The sequence below is a fragment of the Ctenocephalides felis genome, unplaced genomic scaffold (assembly GCF_003426905.1).
Source record: "Ctenocephalides felis isolate EL2017-DRISC unplaced genomic scaffold, ASM342690v1 CF-g0.4_SCAFFOLD_00845, whole genome shotgun sequence".
NCBI lineage: Eukaryota > Metazoa > Arthropoda > Insecta > Siphonaptera > Pulicidae > Ctenocephalides > Ctenocephalides felis.
This window is the reverse complement of record NW_020536999.1, coordinates 54,667,762-54,689,906: the sequence shown is the minus strand read 5'-3', so window position 1 is coordinate 54,689,906 and position 22,145 is coordinate 54,667,762. Positions and strand designations below refer to the sequence as shown.

General features: G+C 27.8%; 1 protein-coding gene across 1 annotated transcript in view; it reads right to left on the bottom strand.

Annotated features, from left to right (window-relative positions):
* LOC113385881 (protein alan shepard-like) overlaps positions 1-22,145 on the bottom strand; it is an 83,379-nt gene that overhangs the window by 60,501 nt on the left and 733 nt on the right. The gene's annotated exons all lie outside the window — the stretch shown is intronic.

The window sequence follows — 22,145 nt, the reverse complement described above, 5'->3', positions numbered from 1 at the left end:
CCCTGAATCGAGTTGAAGTTTAACTCAACACACAAACCTGCCCTAGGGCAGTACTACTCAATGTACATTTATTGTTTAGCCTGGTATATTATTAACTTCCCGTAGGGTAAGTTATAGTAATGGGCCGAAAATCGGAATTGAAAATTTTTACATTTCTCGACGTTTTGAAGGTTTCTGAACGTTTTGGCATACCTCAGAAAAAATGGATGTGTGTGTGTGTGTGTGTGTGTATGGATACAAATTTCCAGTCACGTTTTAGGGCGCACGGATCAACCGATTTGAATGGTTCAAAAAACATTCGATTCCTATTGATAGGGAAAAGAGCTGATTAGTTTTTGGCAAAGGCAGGTCCAGCCGTTTCGGAGATACGGAGCAAAGAGTGCAGAAAATAGAAATCGAATTTTTGAGAGAACGGAGTATCCGATTTGAATGATCTAAAAAACATTCAATTAGTAATGATTGGGAGAAGTGTTTATTAGTTTTTGGCAAAGGCAGGCCCAGCCATTTCGAAGATACAGAGCTAAATATGTAAAAAATGGCAGTTTTTGAGAGAACTAAGCGTCCGATTCAAATGATTCAAAGAACTTTCTGCTTGTCTTAACAAAATAATTGATTTAAAAAAAAAAAATTTGTTCCATTTTTTTTTTTTTTAGTTTTTTTTAGTTTTTTGTATATCGAAAATATTTCAGATTTTATTTTTAATTCTAACTATAGTTTTAATATACTTTACGTATAATTTCAACTCTGCAATTCAGTTTATATAATTCTTATAAATATTAGACAATGTTACAATATTTATAATAATCTATTTGAAAACATTCAAAATTTCTCGAACGTTTCGTTACGGTATGGGAAGTTTCAGCAATTTGCCTTAAGGCACGATGCCATAATTGCCTCAAGACAGAATTCCACTTACAGCTAGTTCAATTAGAAATTACAAGTATTAACTTGTATTAACAATAATCTTAAACTTAAGAAACCATCTATAAGACTGGCTATAGTTCACTAATAATTACTAATTTCGAATAAGCAGCTTCATTCATACCTAAATAGTGTATTTTATTTAGAAATATTTATGATTCAATATTCAAGTTATAAGAATAGCAAAAGAAATTGTAAAAAATTATAGCCATCAGCAAAAGAAATTGAAAGGATTTTTATGTAAAACATTAATTAGCAAATTAGCTCCAGTATAGACTAAGTATGCTATGACTTTTTATATATCACAAAAGAGTGTATCTAAAATATTGATGTGTAATAAAATTATTATTGATGTTAAATTGTGGTTTTTAGTTAAACCGGCCGAATTAGCAAAACTAAATTAAAGTAAAAATTTTGTTTATTAATGAATGCGTATAAAGTATAATTGTGAAATTGTTAATAATAAATATCTATGGGAAAAGCTCTCTTCACACAATCTCTTCTATGGGAAAAGCTCTCTCTCCACAATGCTTTTTTAATTTCTATTGAAAATTGAGTGCTATTGGTTTTTGTATGGATTTCGAAAATAATAAATGTTAAATATTTTGAAATAATTTTTCAAATAGTATAAAGTATAAAAAATTGTCATTCAAGAGTTAAGAGATGAAATAAACTAAATGCTTTAGAATTCGTTTGAATGTTTCAGATGTGATTAATTTTAAATATGCAGTTGTTATAACATATTACACGATTTTATACACGATGAAATGACAATGAGCAATAACATTAAATATAAGTAATACAATGAACTAATAAATTGAACAACCTTGAATAGACTGTAATAGATAATTTTGAAAAAGATTTTATAATAACGTTATAATTTACGCATATAATTTTGCATCTTGTTCCAAAATTTGTTTAAATATCAACTATATTATATCAAATCCACAAACAAATTCTTTGAATATTATTTTCTAATCCTGTGTCTGCATTCAATCAATATTCAAAAGTAACTTTGAGAAGAACTGTCGCATAGAGCAAAATCTGTTCGCAGAGTTATCGACCAAAAGACAACGCCCAGCCAATACACGTGCATGAGAACATATGAAATGTCTTCTGCTATTTTTTAAACTCAAATATATAGCCCAATAAAAAATATGAAGAAATTCTAAAAATGTTATGAATTATTTTATTCTCACCACAACAGCACCACGATATTCATATTAAATTAAAGAAGTACAATTAAATAAGTCAAAAGAGTAGAAACAAGTATTTTTGTTTGCGTTGTAAAAAAAAACCTTGTAATTTGTAATTAAACTAAATTCTACGAAGATAAACTTATCTAGAATTCTTAGAATTTTAGAATGACTAAATGTTATTAGCACGAAACTGATATTTTAAATAATGAAAAATGATAATGAGATAAAATATTTACAGGAAAAAATATCACCTGAGCAAAACCGTATACAAAAATTAATGTTTTAGATAAATTAAAAATATTTATATTCTGTACTTACAGGATAGATGTCAGAGGGCGTCCATTAACCACGTGTGGCTTTTAGGGAGAGGTGCGGTTTTACAAAAAATCACAAAATATTACGTGGGGGAGGAAAGGGTCTAGTAATATATCACGTATATTTATTTAAAAAAAAATGTAAACATTTAAAAAAAATCAAAAATTTTACGAGTTTTTCTTCTAACTAAAAACACACGTGATGTCTGAGGGCGGAGGGGATAATTTTAAATATCACCAAGAGGAAGGGGAGGTCAAAAATCTCTACAAAAAATCGATCATGTGATTAATGGAACCCCATTTAACTAGTAAAAATAATGCTATAATGATTAATAATATTTAGTACATAAGCAAGATCCCATTGCTTTGCTCCAATTTCAAATATTTTATTTTAATATCATCTTGCACATTATTTAGTATTAATTATCAACAATAATGTACCTACTTAGATCAATAAACTACTAAAAAAATATCATCAGTACAAATTAGAAACAAAACAGTTTCTCTATTCTTTTAAACATATTCTAACAAGGTATTCTATATGATCTTGAGCTTGAAAAAGATCAACGTTCAATTTTACTCTATATCTCGAATAAATTAGAACAATTATGACTGATTGAACAGCAAATATAGTATTCGTACTATTGTGTTTCGATAATTCATATAGTTCAAAAAAATATATAGTATACTATCATAAATAATTGGAAAATGTATATTAATATTGTATGAGCAGTATGTGGGATTTTCCTATATGTCGAGAACATCAATTGATATAGTTAATCGAAGGCCAATATTAATTATATGTTGCCCTTTAGTCATGCATGGTTTTATTCTTCTACTTCGTATGGGCAAAATTATAAAAAATATAACTAATATTGTTTATAATAAATAAATTTATGGGATCTTATAATGCTTATATTAAATGTATGTATGTATATAAGTAAAGATAATGGTTTTATCGATAATATCTTAAATATGATATTAGTCATGAAAGACAAAGTTCAAGTGATTTTCCATAGCAGAAAGTGATTTTCTTCATACATAATATATTGCCCATCAGTCTTCACTTTTATAATTGATAAAACATGAAATAAACCATCTGTTGATACGTTAATTCTCAAGTTTCTTGTTTTATATATTGTATTGATAATAGGATTTTTTATTACAACTGTCAATCAGAAATACATAATTTCTATAGGTCTCTGAGATGGTTACATTAATGTTAAAAAGATTCTTAATCTAATGCTAGTTAATTAAATTTAACAAGCCCGAAGACGATTTTTTCTTCAGTCTCCTTGTCGATGTAAAGTTACTAATTAGATGGATTTCTTAGTAGGAATATTGTTAAAGTTTCATATAATAAGAATACTCCTAGTCTGAATAAACTTCCTGAACTATTGACACCTCTAAATCTCTGAATAATTTAATTTATGAATATTTTGACAATAATTTCTGAATAATTTAATTGATTTCACATACCATGGCATAATCATTTCACATACATTTACTAGGGCAATCTAAGGTTTACTGATATTGAGTTGGTAATCAAAACGAACCGTTTAAAATCTTGAAATTAAATTTAACTAGTGGTGTATAGCATCGTTGTCTTAAACCAAATTGTTGGAACTTTCCATACCATAATAAAATATTCCAAAAATAAAATTTTTTATGAGGAAATTTTTTCCCAAAAGCAATTGTTTCGTCAACGTTTCGTAGCAGAAAGTTTTTTCAAATCATTCAAATTGGATGCTTGGTTCACTCAAAAACGGCTACTATTTAAATATTTAGCTCCGTATCTCCGAAACGGCTAGACCTGCCTTTGCCAAAATCTATTCACCACTTCTGCCCATCATTACGAATTGAATATATTTTGAATCATTCAAATCGAATGCTCCGTTCCCTCAGAAACACGATTTCTATTTTCTGCACTCTTTGCTCCGTACCTCCGAAACGGTTCGACCTGCCTTTGCCAAAAACTAATCAGCACATCTCCCTATCAACAGGAATCGAATTTTTTTTAAACATTCAAATCGTTTGATCCGTGCGCCCGAAAACATGTACGAAACACACACACACACATCCATTTTTTCTAAGGTATGCCAAAATGTTTAGAAACATTCAAAACTGAAAATATGCAAAAATTTTCAAATTTGTAGTTAAAAATAGTATGCGCCTACAGGGTTCCCTATTTTATATATCTGGTCCAGTCTGTTAAACGACGGAATCCCTGGTTTATTATTCTAATTTATATGCGTTGTAAGAAGTAGTGAAATCAATAACTTAATTTTTATCATACATCATAACTTATTGATAGTATTGATTCTCGAGAGGGCAACATAGCGGTTGACTACTCTTCTTTTCTATAAGTAGGCTATGTAGATATTAAATATGTTTATGTATATCTAATAATACTAAAGGCGATTCTCACATAAGATTACATTTAAGATATAACCTCAAGTGGAAATTTGATATCATACTGCTTGATATCGAGCTGGCTTTGGTTGGGAAAAATCGCGGGACCAGTTTGTGCTTGCACAAAGTTTCGGCTTGTTTATTAGTAATATTCGAATAATTTGATATACATATAAGATGTATCATTTTTTTGTTCGCTGAATCACTCATCATATCTTGTCTGGCATTGAAGAGTGTTGTTACACATTGCACAAAAGTAAATTTGCATTGCGCACATAGCATTCAATGCATTCCAAAACTCAAGGTATAAAATAAAAATCAAGGTTATTTTGCATTGCTCAAGATCGTTTTATATTGATCAAAGAATGGTAATTTTAAATATCCGGTAGTGCAATACTAGGGAATAAATGACTTTATATTTAATCTACTACAAAACTCATAAAAGTTCCTTACCTAATTACCGTAACCAAGTATATAAGTACACATTTTGTACAATCTTGCATTTAAAAAAACATTATTTTACTTTATATTCAATATGTGTAAATATAATATCTACTACAGTGAACGATAAGTTTTATTACTATTATATTTACATAAGGAACATAAGTTCATGTGTAGGCTCATCGGCAATAACCATTATAGTAATTAATATTTCATCGACTCATTTTGCATTTGATGTTAAAAGTCACAACTACATCCATTGTTGGCGAATTAAACTAAAATTAATTTGAGTTTCACAAAATCACACACAATAGAAATGTATCCATAATGTAATGAATAAGTAATGCTTCCGTTTTAATACAGAATTATATTCAGAGCTATAGTGAAAAGCTTCCAAACAGTATTAGATAGTTGCCATGCATTCGCTATATTTATTGTAATTAAAATTTTAATTATATCGAACAAACTTATTAAAAAAAGTCAGAGGTACAAATAATAACGGAATAATTTTTTACATAATTTGTAAAGTAAAAATTGTGTTAAATTGTATCAAATTTGAACTAAAATTCTTCACCTTAAAATTTTGTTTGTTCATATCCACACTAAAATTAAGGGGCCGATTCTGCTGTAACATAGACCAACGTTATTGAAAGGCTATTATTAGGTACGAGTTTTCATAATAAGTGGTACTAAAAACTGTCAAAATCCTATGCAGTGTAGCCAAGCGTTTCAGATGACAAAAGTCAAAAAATATTGTTATCATGACTACATCTTTGAAATATGCCTTGATAACATATGAGTGAAGTTGCATTTTATGTGTAAAACGCCTGATCGCACAGCAAATACATGGCATTTTGACAGTAGTTAGTGGCATTTTGTACGAAAACTGGAATATAACCTTGCACTAGAACATTGGTCTATTTTAGGACAAGATTGGCCCATAAATGATATTTTCAATATCAATCACTCAATAAAATAATTTTTAAAAATAACTATTTCAGCCAAATTTATTAATTTTGCTTTTACATGAAATTGTAAACACTAAACTATAATTTGCTTCTATCTACAACAACATTTTCATGATTTTAATGACAAAATACAGTTACGAATTCTGAGTAATCTATGTCTATGATAGAAACATGTAGAGCAGACGGGAAATCCCCGTTTAATGATCGAAACTAAATTTTATGTGTGTATAAGATAGTTTGTTTGAAAATGAAGAGCATCATTGTTTTTAAACTTTGTTTTTAATTACTGTTTATATAAAGCATAAAATGTATAATCTATTAAAAAAATTATTGTTCGACTGTTCGGCTAAAGGTGAAAATAAAAAAGTAGAGAAAAAAAGTAAGGTTATTTCTTTACAAACCGAGTTCAATTTTTATCTATATAGGGAATGCAATATTTAAATAGTTGTTCTATTTATTTAATTATTGAAATAAATTATTATTTTCATAATTTAATTAATGTGTTTGATATTAAATGTATTAATATTATTTTTCGTTCAATCTATTTGAAATTCATCATATTAAAAACTGACATAAAGGGCTTTTTTATTTGTGATTTTCGTTCGTGCACGGTTTTTCCAAATAAAAGTAAATTTTTCGACTTTTAATAGAATGTATCTACGTATCTATTTTGTGAAAATTTTGAAAACTTAGTATGTCTCATTTTTATACAGTTTTTTTCTCATCCAATGGTAGTTTTTTGTACTGGTACGCTTACATCCAAAATAAAATTATTCCTTTTTAAATATCTCCACATATTTCGAATGTTTAAAAATAAAATGTACTCATAAAAATATCTATAAAAATCTGATAATTTGATGTCAGATGAAAGTATATGTATCCATTTCGCACCCCAAAACGACTACATCTGCCTTCACCATCTCCATTGGGTTCACAATTTCATAATGGAAAAGTTTGGATCTACATATTAAAATTACATATGGATTGATTCAAATGGGTTTAGAGTGTGTTATCCAAAAATATAATAAACAAATACATAACAAGTCAAACTTGCTTTTTTTATATAAACGTAGTAGTTTGCCAAGAGAAGATATTAGAACCATTACAACTATGATACCAATTATGTGGGTCAATAGTACTTATGAAGCCTTTAAAAAATACAGTATAAATAATTCGGCCTTTAAGTATTACTTTAATATGTCAAATTACGTCATTATTATTGCCTATATTGATTGAATATGTTATAATGATTAATTATTAAAACGGGAACTATTGAGGTTCCATCTAACAATAAGTTAAATACAACTCTAAGAAGTGACGTCCTCAATAGAACATTTTCATAATTCACATCGATTCCCATCGTGTACAAACATGAGATTATAATATTCTCTGAGAATCTTGCCAATTAATTCAACAGAACAAACTGAACATTAACAATATCATTTTCAAATGCTTTTATTTATGCTGTACATAAACTTTAAACTGTGGAATAAATTTCAATTAAGAACTGATTTATGTATAGCAATGAATGAAGAGTGTGAACATTATAACTTTTGTTTGCAATAGTATAAAATTTTATTTGATCATAAAAAAATGTAATTAATGAAGTATTTATTATTATATTTAGATTTCTAAATGCAATACTTTAAAATTAATTGAGCATGAATTAACTAAATAGAAATAGAAAGAAAGTCTATTTTGAACATAAACAAAAAGCAAGTGGTTTCTACTTCTGTTTCGAAAGAAAGAAGTTGAGATTTGAGTCCAGGTGAATAAACATAAAATGATTAGACAATTGCATGTAAAATATGAATGTGTAATGATATTATATACTTGAATTTAGAAAAATCTAAGAAATTACGTTATAACATGAAATAACATCAATAATGTCCTTCAAAAGATCTAATGAATTCAGTTGCTGTTGGTGATGCTCAAATTCAAACAGACCAAATATTTACTTCAACATTTCGGGAATTAATTTGATATTGTTTGTCAGAATATGAAATCATTATTTCTGCACAATTCTCCGAGTCAAGATATAGGTGTAAGATGAATTGACCAGTTCTTTGGCACTTCAATATTGAAGAGACTAATGAGATTTGAAATAACATTTATATTTTGGCGAAAAAAGGGCTAACATTTTTGTCCAAGGCGAAACGAAATTACCAGTTGCGTATAGAAATGAACTAATTATTAGTACTAGCAATTCTTAAATTGTTTTGAAAATGAAATTATTAAATTCAACACTTATTGCTAGTAAAACAGGCAAATATTCTGTAGTCAGTACACTAACCATAATTACACTACACTGTAGTGAATGTTATTTAATTAAAATAATACAAACTGTATTTAGACATTTAATGGTTGGTGGAATCAAATTATTAGAAATTGGTTAGTTTACTATCATAACCAACTCATATTAATGAAGAAAAAAATTATAACTTGAACAACTTTCCCTAGGGTAAGTTCTTGGAATCGACTAAAAATCGAAAGTTGAAATGTTTGCACATTTCACGTTTCAGAGGTTTCTGAAGATTTTGGCCTCAAAGAAATGTATGTGTGTGCGCGTGTATGTATTTATGTGTGAATATAATTTTCGACGTTTTCGGGAGTACCGTTCAACCGATTTGAATAATTCAAAAAGCAATCAATTCTTATTGAAAGAGAGATGTGCTGATTAGATTTTGGGCTAGGTCGAATACGAAGCAAAGGGTGCAAAAAATAGAAATTGAGAGAACAGGGCATCATATTTGCATGATTCAAAAAAACATTTAATTCGCATTGATGAGAAGAAGAGGTAAAAAAATGATTCTGAATTTCTAAATTTTTTTTTGAATATCAAAAATGATTCGGATTTTAATTCTAATGGGAAGATCCAGCATTTATCCTTATGGCACGATGCCATGCACCACTAGTTTCATTTTGTATGCATAATAAATCATAATAATCGTATTATTGTTAATAGAACTTATATTTTTTTGAAAAGGTTAACCAATAAAAAAAATTCAATATGAAGTTTACTATGGAAATGGAATGGAAAGTTTTCGTGTGCTTATGATAATACAGCCTAGCATATTCCTCTATATATTTACCAATAAAGGAAGAAGGAAGGCGAAATTCATCCCCATAATATGACTATAATTTTCGATGAAGACATCCGTCAAAGGCCGTAAAAGTTGTTTACGATTCGTGAATGCTTATCCATACAATTACCAGAATAATTTACGTTTCTTTCGTTTGTTTTTATATTTGTTTGATTTCTGTCTAGTCGTCTATATATAGCGTCGCACAACATGTGTGGGAAGCGCGGATCCCGCGAATCGCAGGAGATGATTTTTATTTAATGAATTAGGTTCGAATATGAAAATTATAAAAGCAATTAATGTTCTTGGAAATTCAACGGTTTTACGTGGGCTCATGATTTTTGCCGAAGACGATATTTATTATATGGACAGACTGGAATATAATGAAGTCTGGCCAATAAAAATAACTTGAAAATATCAAATTATGTCCTTGATAATGAAAAATTTGGTCTGGAACCGAAATCTGGTCATTTTGTGGATTTAGTGAGAAATTTTGATAAAAAATATGTAAACATATCTACAAAACTAGTATAAAAATAAAAAATTAATCTAGCAACTAATAAGTAAATTGGTAATTAATTAAGGTTTCCAGATTCCATATTTAAGTAAAAAGTAGAGAATACCAAAATTGTTGTAAATGAATCCTCATAGTGAGTCATGTATACAAAAAGTCGATATTCACCATATAAAATTAGTAATGATTGAACAAATTGGTCAAATATTAATATAATATATTGTAAATATTTTTTTAAAAAAATGTTTTTTACTTGATTGATGCGAATATTTGAGTAATAACTTCTCAGACACTTTCATATCAAGATTACACCCTAACTAAAATTTTGTTTTTTTATTTTATTTTTTTATATAAAAGACGAAACTTTGAATAAGGCACTTAGTAAACATTTGTTTTTCTAATTATATGTCATATGGTAAAAAATAATTATATATTATTATGTACATGGGTTATATTTTAAAATAGGTTATGCACCTATAATATCTGTAATTCTATATTTGTATTGTATAAATATAAATATAAAAAATATAAATTAAGTCAAGCTAGAATAACAAACAACAATTTTTTCTCGAGTCAGCAAATATTGTTGATAAATTAATTATTTCATTCGGAAATGTTCATTTTTTGCGAAAAAGAAGTGTAATATTTTTAGTGTATAAATAGTATTAGAAACTAAGTCTTTATATTTTCTTGTAGTATCACTGAAAATAAATTTCTTGTCTTTTACACAGTCATTTTAAACTGTTGTTAAAAAAAAATACAACTAGTAAGTAGCATTAAGCCTTAAGACAAGTTGCATAAACTTCGTAAATAATCTACATAACCAAGAAGAATTAGAATTAGCTATTCGATGTTCAACTATTTATTTCAAAAATAAAAATTTTGCTTTCAATTAATACAATTTCAATTGATATCTTTGAAACACTACACTTAAACTTATAATATTTATATTTATTTAATTAAATTAATTTGTTTAACACATCTCATTTCATCTATTTCGGGTTCTAGAAATGTGTTTCCTTTAAGTGTAGCCGTAAACTGTAATCAGTAGCTATCTACAAAACACCTGAGAAAGTACATATGCTTCGGCATAGATTCTGTTTGGAATCTCTTAAATGGGCGATTAAATTATAAATTTTTATATTTTTTATAATTCAACCGTTTATCAAAGGCCTATAATATTAATATGATACTTAAGTATTATATTTCAGATTACGAAATCTATTCTTGTACCAAGTTTTATGAGAATCGTAAAAAACATTTTTTCACGAAGAAACAATCTGGTCAATATTGATTAGTTTACCAAAAACTAATCAACGTGATTCCCAACCAATATCTTTCGAAGATTTTGAATTTTAAAAAACCGATTTAAAATTGTGGCCTAAAATTTGAAACTGCTTGACCAATAAACGAGCAACGATAGTCCTAATCGAGATACATGGAATGGCTTTTAAATTTCTAAAATTGGAAAAGGTGTTTTAAGAAAACGTCGACAAAGGTTCAAAAATCAGCTCACAACAAACAATACACATACTTTTTCCAAATTTGGTCTCAATCGATTGAGAAGGACTTGAAACGTCGAGAAAAGAAATTTTTTCCTTCCTTCGGGAAGTTAAAAATATTAAAAATTGTTTGTTTTTACCTCCTCTTCAAAATATATCGATTTGCATATGATGATAGTATATTGTATAAAGTTATTAATATTTAATTTAAATTATCTAGAAACAATAACACTATGCAATTATTAACAGCATAATAAAATAACATTTATAATGTAATTTATATTATATTACCTAATATGGTGTAATTAAATTAATTTCATATGAAATGCTTAAATACTAATATGACAAACGGCACACATTCTTTTTTCAAACGTCGACAAACGGCACACATTCTTTTTTCAAATTTGGTCTCAATTGATTCAGAATGACTTGAAACGCCGAGAAAACATAAAATTATCAAAATTAGTTCGCGATAACAAACTTTTCCTTCCTTCGGGAAGTTAAAAATATTAAAAATTGTTCGTTTTTACATAATATCTCCAACTGCTCTTCAAAATATATCGATTTGCATGTAATGATATTATATTGCATAAAGTTATTAATATTTAATTTAAATTACCTAGAAACAATAACATTATGTAATTATTAACAGCATAATAAAATAACATTTATAATGTAATATAATTTATATTATATTACCTGATGCTATTGCAATTATTTCATGAGATGGTATAATTAAATTAATAGTCAATTTCATATGAAATGCCTAAATGTTAACATTACTTGGAGTGTTAATAAAATTCAATTAATTATATGTTTTGTAAAACGTTATTGTTTAGAGAAAAGCTAATATTACCAATGTATTCAAAATACGTATCCAAATAAACAACAGTTAATTAAATCAATTTGTCTCGACTTCAATATATACTACGCTCAGTCTGAATTCAATCTACATCGAGTTATAATTTATTTAATGCATATCTGACGTGAAATCACCTGTATAAATACACAGTCGTTGTTTACAGTATATTATCAATAAGAAAAAAAACGTAAGCTAGAGCAAAACCAAAAATCCCGTTGTGTAGGTCATGAATTTGAAACGTTCATTATCTTGAGCACAGAGACAGCTTCCTGTCTCTCTTGTAACATGAACCGTCAAGTTTCGAAATCTGATCTCATAGTGTCCCATGTAGGGATCATGGTGCATTATAGGGTACGGTTTTTAAATTTTTGGTAAATACAGCTTGAAAATAATAAAAGTTAAAGAATCACTAATTTTGAAATGAATGTTTTCGTATAAAAATATTTTTCATGAAGCATTTTACGTCCACGTAATTTAATATTATAATATTATAATATAACTAGATGTAAGTGGAATTCTGTCTTAAGGCAATTAAGGCATCGTGCCTTGAGGCAAATTGCTGGAACTTCCCGTACCAAAAATTATTATTTTTTTAAAAACGATTAACATTTTTGAAAAAATTTTACTTCGAAAAAATGAGATTTTTTAGAAATTTTAAATTGGACAAAAAATTACTTTTTTTGAAAATAAAATTTTTTTTTAAAAAAAATTTTAAACAATTTTTTTTATAAAAATTTTTTTTGGAAAAAATGTTATCTTCATTTTGATATATTTTGGAAGATCTGAACTTTTTTTCAAAGCAATCGTACTGCTTTAACTGCATAGAGACAAAATATAAAGCGCGTAAGCGCCGCGTCGCTGTCTAACAGAAAAACAATGGTACGGAACCCATAGGAATGTAAACAAAACTTATACTTATTGTAAAAATCTCAATAAAATATCTGATATTTTGATATGCATATGTCTAATGTCTAATGATTATTGTTGACCGCCAAATGTTATTTTTTTTTAGTTTTTTTTACTAGATCTCCGAAACCGCTAGTCCTATCTTCATGAAAATTTGATCAAATCTTCATCTTGTTAATACAAGTAAAATGTTTTTTGAACTATACAAATCGAACGCTCCGTTCTCTTAAAAACTAAGTTACCGTTTTTGGCCCTTTTTGCCCCATACCTTCGGAACGGCTAGAATGTTTTTTGAATTATTCAAATTGCTTTATCCGTGTTCCCGAAATCGTCGACGAAAATTTGTATCCGAACACACACACATGCACGCACACACACACACATACACACACACATACATCAATTTTCTCCAAGGTATGCCAACATATTCAGAAACCTCTGAAACGTGAAGATATATAAAAATTTTCATTTTCGATTTTTTTGCGATTACTTACCCTATGGAAAGTTAATTATAAATAAATCAATTTATGATCTCCAGAACATTAACAATCGTCATTTCATTTCGAATCAAATTCCAAAAAAAAATAGTTGCCAAATTTACACAAAATTGAAAAAGTGCTCCCGCATAGTCACAGTCTAAACAGCATTTGCAAATAATTCTGTGCGACATTTACACTTATACTGTGCTCAGTTTGGCGGCATTTTCACATTTTTCAATAATTTTCACAAAATTGGAAAAGTGCTCCAGTACACAAACAGTCTAAACGCACTTGCGTAAACATTTCTACCAGAGTGGCGCTTAGACTGTGCTTAGCTTACAAAAAAATTTTTTTGAAAAAAAATTAGAAACAAAAAATTTTTTTTTCCAAAATCAAGTGTTTTGTTGAAAAAAGCAGAAAGTTTTTTGAATCATTTAAATCGGACGCTTAGTTCTCTCAAAAACAGCCATTTTTTTTAAATTTAGCTCTGTAACTCCGAAACCTCTGGGCCTACCTTTGCCAAAAACTAATCAGCACATCTCCCTATCAATAGGAATCGAATGTTTTTTAAACCATTCAAATCGGTTGATCCGTTCTCTCAAAAATTTGCTTTCTATTTTTTGCACTCTTTGCTCCATATCTCCGTAACGGCTGGACCTGCCTTTGCCAAAAACTAATCAGCACATCTCCCTATCAATAGGAATCGAATGTTTTTTAAACCATTCAAATCGGTTGATCCGTGCGCCCGAAAACGTGGACGAAAAAACGCGGACATACAAAACACACACACACACACACACACACACACACATCCATTTTTTCTGAGGTATGCCAAAATGTTCAGAAACCTTCAAAACGTCGAGAAATGTAAAAATTTTTGATTTCGATTTTTGGACGATTACTATAACTTACCCTACGGGAAGTTAATAATTATTTCTTTTTTTTTCTTTTTATTTAATATAATTATTATTATTTTTTATTTACTTATTTATTTATTCATTATTATTTTTATTATATTTTTTTTTTCCTTCTTTCTCCTTTGTGGCAAAATAGCTTATAAGATAAATTGTATCTTGATTGCTATAAATAAATAAATAAAAAAAAAATTAATATTATTAATTTTACTATTAAATAGTTCAAAAACGAGAATACAATTATTGGCTTAATAAATTTTTTACTGTATTCTGCAGCCTGTATTAAAAAATGAGCAGAGGTTGTCAACCATTGTCAACTATATACAGTAAAAAAAAAAATTGAATTATATATTAGTAGATACATCCAGCTGATGCTAGCTAGGAATAGTTCCATAAAAATAATGATATTAATTTCCCGTAGGGTAAGTTATTGTAATCGTCCAAAAATCAAAATTGAAAATTTTTGCATTTCTTCATGTTTTTAAGGTTTCTCAACAGTTTGGCATATTTTAGAAAAAATTAATGTGTGTGTATGTATAGATATTTTTTTTCATCCACGTTTTCGGGCCCAAGGATCAACCGATTTGAATGATTCAAAAAACATTCGATTCCTATTGATAGGAAAATGTGCTGATTAGATTTTATCAAAGGCAGATCTAACCGTTTCGGAGATATCGAGAGCAAAGAGTGCATAAAATAAAAATCGAGTTTTTGAGAGAACGGAGCATCCGATTCGAATGATCCAAAATACATTCAATTCGTAATGGTGTGGAGAAGTAGTGATTAATTTTTGGCAAAGGCAGGTCTAGCCGTTTCGGAAATACGAAGCTAAATGTGCAAAAATAAGCAGTTTTTGAGAGAACTAAGTATCCGATTTGAATGATTCATTAAACTTTCTGCTCGTATTGACGAAACGATTGCATTTGCGAAAGAAAATATTTCAATTTTTTTTATTTAAATTTTTTTTTAAATATCTGTAATAATTCAGATTTTAATTTTAATTCTAGTTTTAATTCCATTGATTTCTGGTGAGGACCAGAAAAAAAGACTCATCAGTATATGATCAATTTTTTTAGAAAGATTTGAACATTATGTTTATATTAATTTAAAGTTCTTTGCGAAAAAAATAAAATTTTCAGAATACCTATAAATACTAATTAATCTAATTTCAGAGAGAATTAATTTTCTCTATTATATTTTTAGTTACTTACCATTGATAGAATAAAATAAAATCACTGATAAATTTTAACAATACTAAAAAAAATCGATTTCAACTTAAAGCTTTTTAAAAAATTGGTATTGATTTTTTAACTCATTCCATACTATGTATAATTTTTTTTAATTTATAAAATTAAAAATAACATAATATTTATAAATATAAATATAAATAAAAATTATCTACCAGGCTAAGACAGTTCAATCCAATATTATATTTTTCACAATTGTACTGTATTTTAGACTAACAATAAGATTGTACATTGTATGGAACCTTGAATGAGCTATAAAAGCAATACCATATTTTTAAATGGCTCAATTTAAAAATAAAAGTTTTATTAGAGTAATTAAAATTTATAAGTGATTTGATTTTATTTTATTCACTTAAAAATTAGTAGAGTACAAAGTAGTAATACTAGTAGAGTTACTACAGTACTAAGATTCTTAACACTGTAATATCTTACAAACCTACTGAAGATAATATCAATACTCCTAAGATAATATATTATCTAGGAAGTTGTACCATAGACACAAGCTTTTTTTATATCATCATGTATCAATTATAATATTTATATAATATTTTTTTATTTGAAAACATTTTATGAATATGAAATGTTCAACATTTTCAATTTTCATTTTCAAATAAGTGAAAGTTTCAAAGTAAGTAATTTTCAAGAAATAAATTGAATATTTATTATCAATGAAAGAATATGCATTACTGTTCAAAGTCATGAAACAAAAATATAGAATATTTGATATAAAAAAGACGATTATATTGCTACTAAGCAAAATTTGATTGAACATTTCTCAATGCTATAATATTTTTATTGTGCTAAATCTTTCCAAATATACTGACGCAGACCAGATAGAAATGAAGCGACAAATTCCAGACTCAACTCAGCCTAAATAATTTTTCAGGGTCTATTACGAATAAAGTACCTCTCAGTTTTCAAATGATAAATCTAATTCTAAGTTTTATGAAATTAAGTCTAATTCACTTACAAAAATGAAGAGAAAACTTATCATAAAAAGCATTTTAATAAATCGTTAAATAAAATTCAGAGCCACGCCCGCATACCCTGTTGCTGTGTGTGCAACTACTCTATCTTACTATATACTACGTTACGTACACCGTAGACCCCGAATCGATTTTCAAACGTGCTCGGCGGTCTACAATGCACTATTTTGTGTACTGCAGGGACTAACAACCTTTCATCAATTTGGTAATTAAGATTTTTCATTTTATTCAACACCTACTCTATCATTTAAATCCCCGTAATCGTGTTCAGTTTCCAAATAGTAATGCATTCTTTGGAAATATTTTCCAAAATAAGAATTCAAACCAAACGCATCATCTTGATGATTGACAATTGTTTAATAATTTAATTTTATATTTATATAATAATGTGAAATAATAATTTCATTTGATTTAGCAGTAGTTCCATCGAAAATGGAGCCAAAACTCAACAATAGTCTAAAAACTGCAAAATTAGGCTGAACATCCTAATAGCTTAGCAAGGAAGTTGTGAAGTCAGTTCATAATTATTCAACCTAATAATCTATTTCAAGTCTATTAATAAGTAAAAATCCATTTTATCTTTTTTCCATTTTGTAGTGTAAAGATCAACACTGGGTGTAGTTGTAAGCTGATTTCATTATAGCACTTTATTAACTTCCCGTAGGGTAAGTTATAGTAATAGGCCAAAAATCAAAAATGAAAATTTTTGCATATCTTTACGTTTCAGAGGTTTCTGAACATTTTGGCATACCTCATAAAAAATGGATGTGTGTGTGTATGTGTGTGTGTGGATACAATTTTTGGTCGACGATTATCCGATTTGAATAGTTCAAAAAACATTTGATTCTTATTGATGAAGAGACGTGCTGATTAATAAAGACAGGCCTCGGATATATGGAGCAAAAAGTGCTAAAAATGACACTTTTTAAGAGAACGGATTAACCGTTTTGAATAATCCAAAAAACATTCGGTTCGTAATAGTGGCGAGAAGTTGTGATTAGATTTTGGGAGATCATGATGGTTTAGAGATATAATGCGAAACGATTTCTTTTGAGGAAAGAATTTTTTTTTATTTCAATTTTTTTGTATATTAATATATACATCTAGTTACAGTTCTACACATCACTTATATACTTCAAATAAATAATTTTAACTTTGCAATTCAGTTTATATAATACTTAAGAAATAATAGACAATGTTCTACATTTTAAAACCGATTGTTCGAGTTTTGTTTATTGTTCATTTACTTTTTATAAAAGAAGAATAATGAAAGTTACATCATTTATAATAATCTATTTAAAAACATTTAATATTCCTCAAATATTTCATTAAGGCATGGGAAGTTCCAGCAATTTGCTTTAAGGCACGATGTCATACACACCACTTGTTTGATTTAATGTCTGATATAGATAAATGATCAAGCAAATGAAAAAAGTTGCTGCAGTAGATACTGAATAAATATGTGCTTAAACAAAACTAAGTAAAATAAGTACCTCCTATTACTTTAATATTCCCTTAGATTCCTCAGAATGGTTTAGGATACTTATTCTTATAGTGTCGAAGGCTAATGTCTAATTAATAATCAGATTAAAATGATTTGACAAAATTGCCAAAAATACCTACCCAGTAAGCACCAAATACAAATATTAGTCAATTTATTATACATTACATTATAATAATTACTCTTATACCATAATGTAGCAAAATTATTTGACTACCATTATCAAATAGTTCTGATGTACAATCCGCATGGAATCAAATTAGAACCAGTTCACATTTTTACCATATATTTATGAAATAGATAATTTCCAATTCTCTTCAGATAATTCAAATAATACTGGTCAATTCAATATATTATATATGCAGAAATGAGAATACATTGTTCTTTATGTTCTAAGCCAAAAGTTACTACTGCCAAAACATAACTAAGATAATATTGTACTACTTGGAAAGATGACAAATCAAAACAAATAGCTAAATGAATTACTATGGAATTCGCTTTAAATATAGCAAATATTTAATATTATTCATATTGTAATAATATCAAATATTTAATTGCAAAAACCGAAACCGACAGTTTGGTGCACAATGAAGAAAATTTAATTTCATTAAATTATTAATAGCACATAAATAAAAATTGAAATAAGCCAACATTTCTTATTATACTTCCGCAAAAGAATATAATATAGAAGAATTTTCCAAATTCAAGTGTATATGTCTGGTTTTGTTGAAAATGTCTCTACATTGGGGTGGATGTATCTTTCGTCGACGTCAGAGCTCTGGGTTAAAAATAAACATTTATTCTACGCCCTCGTTCTAACATTTTTTAAACACAAGGGACTGCATTTACATTTGCTCCGTGTAAAATAATTACATTTCTCATTTTTTTTGGTGCCTTTATAAAATTATGAAGCTGCTATAACAGAATTATTTCAATATTAGTATTGTCTTTGAAGATTAACAAAAGCTTAAATCTCAAATTGAAAAATATGTATGTCATGGTTTGGATGATTAATAAAACATCATAAGCAAACAATTGATGATAAAAATTAACATCTTTTAAGTTTTTTTATGAGCACGTAATGAAACTAAGTGGCCAAGTATATATATGTATAATACAACCATATGGTCTCGTAACCTTCGACTTTATTCGAATTATTTCAGAACATATTGAGTTGTAAAAGAATTTTGCCATTTGCTCATAATTGATATCACATTGATGCTATTTAATTTAATTTAGTAATTATATTTTATATTATTTAATTTTTTTATACATAAATTAGTTATTCTTATTTAATATTAAGTTAATGATTAATTTACTATATTTATTTATTACATAGTTTGTTGTTTTCCAGGCCAAATATATATTATTCTTCTTCATACATTATGAAAGTTAAAATTTGGATTTTTCTCTATTAAACTTGAAATCATCTTATCTATTTCACAGGTTTAAGGATTTAGTATTACAGAAACAAATAAGGGTGAACTTATATGAAAAAAGTTGTTAAATACTACGAAGTTATAAATAGACTAAGAAAAAAAACAGAATGAACGGTTCTAAAAAATCATCATATTGGTATTTATGCTCGGTGCCCCTTCAATTTAATATTTAATGGATTAAAGACTGATTAAATTTAAATAATTTAAGTTTCAAATATTTGAAAAAAAAAAGAAAATAAGATTTTTGAAATAAACTATACTTTGTTATGTGTACAGTATAAACTAAAAGACAACCAATTCTAATAAGTGTTTTTCTTGTGATTAATCTCAAAAAAGTATCAAACTATATTAGAATTTTATATTTGAATCTTATGTAGAATTTGAATTAACATTAAAACAAATTCAAGGACGACTAAAATTAGAAAAATGTAAAGCATGAAAATATGATAAACAGAATACACCTAAGTCTGTTTTTACACGGTAGATTGGTTCCAGAAGAAGCCGTGTAAAAAAAAAACCGTGTAAAAAAGACATTGATCTTATACAAAAATGGGTGATTTGTTCCTAATCTCTAAAACCTATTAAAATTAGTGAAAAACAAGAATTTTTAGGGTATTCCCCTAAATTAGTGCTATTCACATTTGCTTTGACCAGTAAAAATTGTTTGTACGCGCTAAAGGGGAATTCACTTAAATCTTTAAGCTAGTGTTCGCAAACTATCGATACTATCGATGGTTTCAGAGTTTTTTCTTTCATAAATACTTTTTTGTGATATGAACATACTTATTACTGTAATTGAAAAATTAAATTTGACAAAAAAATTTAAGTACATAAAATTTCAAATCGTGCTAAATGGAATAAAATCGTGTAAAAAAATTAAAAATACTCAACCGTGTTATATCAAAACCGTGTACAAAAAGACCGTGTAAAAACAGACTTAGGTGTATTACAAAAAAAAACAACACATGATTTTGGAACTTTTTGGTTAGCAAAGTGTACTTGGAAAACCAGCTCACCAGCCTAGAACGAAACTTCATCTAGATATCTTATTTTTTTATTTATTATTATTATTTTCCTTTAGTTTTTATTGTATTTGTCTTATTGTTAGTATTTATTTTATTCCTAGTCAATATAGTATGTAATCTACCAACTATTTTATAGTCAATATTATATTCTTCAAGTATTTTTTTTAGCAGTCCCTGCTTATTGTTTCAATAAAATTATATTTAAAAAAAATTAAACTTTCAATAAACAAAATTTTCAAAATCAATGAAAATATAATGGCAAACCATAATCAAAAAGTGTTAGTGGCAAAGGAGAAAGAAATATATGAAAACTGATTAATGATTTTAATTCAAAAATAATAAATGAATCATCTAATTTAATTTAAGAGTTCGATCATATGGGGGAAACCAGAAATCACAAAATATCACGTGTATTTATTTTTCACCTCAATTAAAAAAAGTCCACAAATTTTCAAAAAAAAAAAATGCAAAATTTACCGATTTTTTTCTAGGTACTAAAAATGCTCGTGATGTTTGGTGGGTGAGGGGGGATAATTTTAAATATCACCAAGTATCACCAAGGGGGGTGTCAAAAAATTCTTAGAAATCGCTCATGTTGGACGCCCCCTAATCATGAAAATTTTAGACTATTGAACTTCGGAATATATTCAATACAAAGTTGAAAAGACCATGTGTATTATAAAAAAATATCTTCGTTTTATACATTTAACTATATCGGACCGAAATATTAAAGATTATGAATGGTGTTTTCCACTTCATTGCCTTGAACATACTTGATTAAAAGTGCAACAATAGCCTCTTTTATTACCGCAAGAAGGTTATCCTGGTCGGGACGCCGCCGGAAAACTCGATAATTGAAGCTATTTATATTGATGGCACACGCTAAACTCTAACATTGTCGAGGAAAATCAATGGTGGCCACGCCCCTTTCGTCAATAACGACACAACAGGTTACTGGTGACGACATTCCACAGTGCGATGTACATTCTACATACAATATACACATGGCCAAAGTGTATTTATTTAAGTAACATATACCAGAGATTCGATACGATTTAAATCCACGCAGAAATCAATACGACTGTCCGAATGTTAGGCGCCCCCTAGTATCTAAATTGTTGTGTGGGGACACAACATTCGTATTGATGAAACGGCTCACTTCATTGTTCAGAGGTTCAGAGCTTCTCCTCGTGCACGAACATGGATCATGTCAGTTAATATGATTAATTGCATTTAAAAATAATAATTAATGCAGTACTAATCGATAAAAAACTGATTTAAAATTCTTTGGTATTTATCGAGCTGTCAAATTGCGTGGGTGCATGGTAAACACCGCAATGGACTATGATTGAAATTAATAATTGATTTAAGATACATATTATTTACCAATGCATTATTCATTTAATTTGCAAAGTACACATATTTTATTCTT